The sequence below is a fragment of the Pinus tabuliformis genome, chromosome 8 (genome assembly GCF_031772625.1).
Source record: "Pinus tabuliformis cultivar Carrire ecotype Pingquan chromosome 8, CPIR1, whole genome shotgun sequence".
Classification (NCBI taxonomy): Eukaryota; Viridiplantae; Streptophyta; class Pinopsida; order Pinales; family Pinaceae; genus Pinus; species Pinus tabuliformis.
Genome location: NC_142294.1, coordinates 598,019,995 through 598,025,046, shown reverse-complemented (window position 1 = coordinate 598,025,046; position 5,052 = coordinate 598,019,995).

Below are 5,052 nucleotides of genomic sequence, written 5' to 3'. Positions count from 1 at the left end.
GTAGGATGTCATCAACAAATAAAAAATGATATAGGATCTTTCATTGGTACAATTTTATACCACATAGTATCATTTTTCCTTTGTATCTGTAATTAGCTTGCTGAGACCATCCACAAGAAAAAGAAATAGAAAAGGTGATAAGGTGCAACCTTATCTCAAGCCATGGGATGCTTGGAAAAAATTGGAGGGGGCTTTATTGATCAAAACTTTGAAAGAGGCTCATTGTATGCACCCCATTATCCAATTAACTAAATTAATATTCATGCATATTCCTAGGAGAAGATAACATAAGAAGGAGCAACTGATCTAATCATAAGATTTTGATAAATTTATTTTTAGAATTGTGGCCTCTAATTGGGAGAGTTTAATTGAGTGCATCACCTCTTGGGCAAAGACCACTGAGTGAGTCACCATTTTCTAGCATTGTTGTAGGAGCTATAAAATATTTTTCAGCGCCTACAGGAGCATTGGAAAATCATTTTCCATCACCTACATAAATAATTTTCCAGAGTTATTGAAGAGCTAGATGCTTAACAAAGAACACAAATGGTAAGGGATTGCTATTTCTTTGCTCTAACATTCCGACATTGCACAAGTTCAAATTCATTTTCTTATTACATTTTGTAAAGTCAAGAAAATCCCCTAACTTAGAAGCAAATTCTACCAGTTGAAGCAATTCATAAAACCATAAATTGCATCCATAAGGGATGCATATTTTTTTCTCTCTATGGCTAATGTGATTTCGAGATGGAAAATGGATCTAGGGTTAGGTCCAAAGTTATTTCCCTTATAGCAGAATTTACTGGTTTTGGGCTTAGTGGAGCTTGGATGGGCCTAAATTTGTGGCCTTTCATGCCTAAGATTGGTGGGATAGAACTTACTAGGTGCAACGAGGCAAAGGAATGGAAAATTGTGCAATCTGGTTTTCTTTAACATTTATTTAACCCACAATTCAAATGACATATAAAAAAAATATAATCTAATGTATTTTAACACATACACTATTGTTATAATACGGTGACAGTTCAATCTTCGAAAGCAGAGGATCATGATCAGTGAGAACATTACCTGTTTTGAGCGCAGGGAGTTGAGGAGATGTCGGAGAGTAGGGTTCCTTTACACCTTTTGTTCGTCTGTTGATAATGAAGGAGTTGAATGGAGCAGGGAGATCAGGGAAAGGGTAAGGAGATGGTCCATTGCGCATGCAAAGGCGATGTTTGAAAACTGATGGGTGACAATTAATGCAGAACAGGGAAGGGGAGGGGGGTAGAGGGCGTGGGTAGGAGAGCAGGGTTGCAGAGGTGGCAGAGGAGGAGGGGGCTTTTGGTCGCGCCCATCAGGTAATAGGAGGAGGAGGGGTCGTCGGCATCGGGGGAGCTATCGCATCAACCCGTTCCTTCCCTACAATATCCCACTCCTTTTTCAGATGAAAAATAACAATGTGTCATCAACTATTGTATTCATTCATTTACTACATTCTGCAACTATAATATTATATTTTCTCATTATAATTGTAGAGAAGTGGAGATTGATTTTAAAATAAAATATTCATCATTGTTACTATATATTTAATTCAATGGCTTCTGTAACAGATACAAATGAATGTCTTTGTTCTAAATAATAATAGTTTTAATGTAATATTATTATTTTAATGAAGATTTTTGTGATAATAATATTTTTAATGTAATTTTATTATTTTTATTAATATATATATTTATTAATGGTAGATATAAATAAAAATAAATGAAGTCTTCGACTATATCAACCACATTAATATTTTTAATTTCATTGTGCTAGTTCTATAACTATGATTCATGAAACTAAGAAAAAAATTATCTTTTTTGGAATTATGTGATCTCCCAAATGACTTGTTCCAGTTTAACGTTATCCTTGGGTCAAATATCAACTTATTACAGATTTAGCACAATCCAACAGAGAAAATGGATATTTTAATGCTTGATTTCTTAATATAGGGGTTGTAACAAGCAATTTCTATGTTTGAAATCTCCATTCACCCATCAAATTGCAAGGATAAAATTTCTCGGGACTTGAAGATCAATGATTCATATTTCAATAGAAAGTAGTAATATTCATGGTTATATGGTCACTTCAATTCTTTGACAATTAACTAATATTATCTTTGAAGCTAACAATATGATTTTGAGGAAGGAAAATTACTCACCTTACTCCTCCTATTGTTAGAGCTCCCTAAGATACTCCATCAATAAGGGCCCAAGGGATTTCAGTATAAATGAGATGTGTTTTCAAATACATCCATTGGATATTTATTAATCAATACTTTGGACCAACCTAATGATGGACAACATTTGTGGCTTTAAAACATTGATTCATAAATATCTCATGTGATGTATCCTAAAGAAACATCTCACCATCACCCTAATTACAAAAGTTTTAAAATAGGGTTTGAGTAACAATAATCATGTTTGAATTCTTAACGCGTGGAGGGATTGAAAAGAATTGAGGGAATGTTCTTACGATGCTCAAACTTTCTAATACAAATTTAACGGGTAGAGTATCCCTAGACTTAGATATTTTTGTGCTTCTTGCTATTGGAAATACTGAGAGGGCGGTGAATCAGTATAAGAATAATTTTATTGAGTATAAAAGAATAAGTACAATGTATGACAATTATTTCCAAGCACCAACTTGGTCTTCGACAAGGCTCTGACCTCTAGGGTTTCGATCCTATCTCGTCCAAGGCACTGACCTTGAGTTTTTTATCACCAACTCCAAGGACACCAATCCTATGTTTTAATAAAGAATGTAAATAGAACTTACATGAAATGATTCACTGTCTAAAGGAAATCCTCCTTCGCTGCTCACTCTCTTATCTTCAGTTCAAGATTGCTTGAATTCACTGTGTTAGAGTTTACTATTGTTTTTATGGGGAGATTTCAATTTTCAAGGATTCATTAACAAATGTGTTTACGACAGTCATAGCTTGAACCCATACACAATCTGCATAAAAAGAAAACAATACACAATCCACAAGGTACAACCCGCAGTCAATAAGATTATGACAGGTTTCACAAGTTGAGGTCTTTTTCCACAAGTTAACCAATCTACAACTGTGCCACTAAAGGAACTTATCTACAGCAAGGACGGTCTATTCAATTCGTAGTGTTATCCAGTAGTCCAAGGCCTAGTCCATGTACTCAGCCTGCAATCAATAGCATGTGACCCTGCCCAGTCCGCAAGGTAAACCAACCCAGATCAACATAATACAACCTTGTCCGCAGCTAGGAGAGGAGTTCTGGAACTATGGTTGTTACCGCACTGAATTTTCTTAGAAATTGTCTCTTCCAACCACCCTAACACAGTCTGCAGTGATGAACTTCTTAACCGCAGTCTCCACAGGAGTATACTCCTCAAAGTATAGTTCACGAGATGTGAACTCGTTATTTCTTCACTGTCTTATCAAGTCTGAGTTCCTTGGTTGTAATGAGGTCGAGGACACTCATATATATATATATATATATATATATATATATATATATATATATATATATATATATATATATATATATATATATATATATATATATATATATATATATATATATATGAAAACCGAATAGACATGTCTAATAGATTAGCCAACATGATTTTCCTAAGGATGGGTCGACTTACTAGGCAGAGGCCTTATTTAACCTTGCAAAATCTCGTTCTCTCTCATTATTTGGAAATTTTGGCTAAGTAATAGCTCATTGGAAAGGTAAAATTATGCTCTTCAAGATGGTGTAGGCCTTATGGCAAGATTCTGCCTCTTAGGTGGAGAAAAATAATTTTTAATGTGACTGGTCATTAATTAGTGCAGAAATGGAGGACAATAATATTCTTCATGGATGAGCTTCTTCTTAATGGATGGCTTCATTTTGTTAGGCTTAATCATGAAAGCTCATAGGCTTATAATTGTCATCAATAGCATCATATGCAACATGTATTCTTTCATCATCATCGTGAGGTCTTAGTGATGCAGTGATATGTTATAGGTTCCAAGGTAGTCTTCAAATCATGTTCATCAAGTGCGATCCACATATGTCATCAAGGTTGTCAAGGGCTTCTAGATCATTAGGGGTATGATTAACACTTCTTGTCTTATACATGATTGAGAAAGTCATCCTCTGGAATCTTCCAGAATATTTTCCATCATGACTACTGCCATATTGACATTAATGACAACATAGATTGACAATCTCCCCCTTTGTCATTGATGGAAATATTATTTCCTTTTCCAACATTCTCTCCCCCTTTGAAATCAATTGAAAATGGGTGCACAAGAATTCCCCCTATCGAACTTCTCCCCCTGTCATGCAACATCTTAAGAAGCTGCTTAGTGTGATGCTGCTTAGGAAGGGGTTTGGGGAAAATATCTACAATCTTCTCCTTAGTATTGATATATTCCAACTTGATGTTTTGTTCAGCCACCTATTCATGGATAAAATGATATTTGATTGATATATGTTGTGTCTTTGATTGCGTGACTGGATTCTTTGAGAGACTAATGGCACTAGTGTCGTCACAATAAATGGTGATTGGTTATTTAGTTTCTATGTTAACATCATTCAAAGCTTCCTTCGTCTATAGTATCTGTGTACAACAATATACAACATCTATATATTCGTCTTCAACTATGGAAAGAGATATAGATGATTGTTTTTTGTTGAGATAAGATACTAGACAATCTCCCATGAAGGATGCATTTCCACTGGTACATTTCCATTCATCCATTCTTCCAGCCCAATCAACATCAATGTAAGTTGTCACTGTAAGAGTTGTGATTTTGGGATACCAAAGACAAAAGTCAAGAGTTCCTTTCAAGTATCCGAGAATTCTGTTTACAACCAACAAATGGGATTTCTTAGGAGCTTATTGAAATATTCCTACCATTCCTACTGCTTGCATAATGTCGGGTCTTGTAGCAGTTAAGTATAGGAGAGCTCAAACTATTGACCTATAAAGAGTTTCATATACTGAGGGGGATTCATCATCTTTGTTCAATTTCCAGTCTGTGGTCATTGGTGTGCTCAT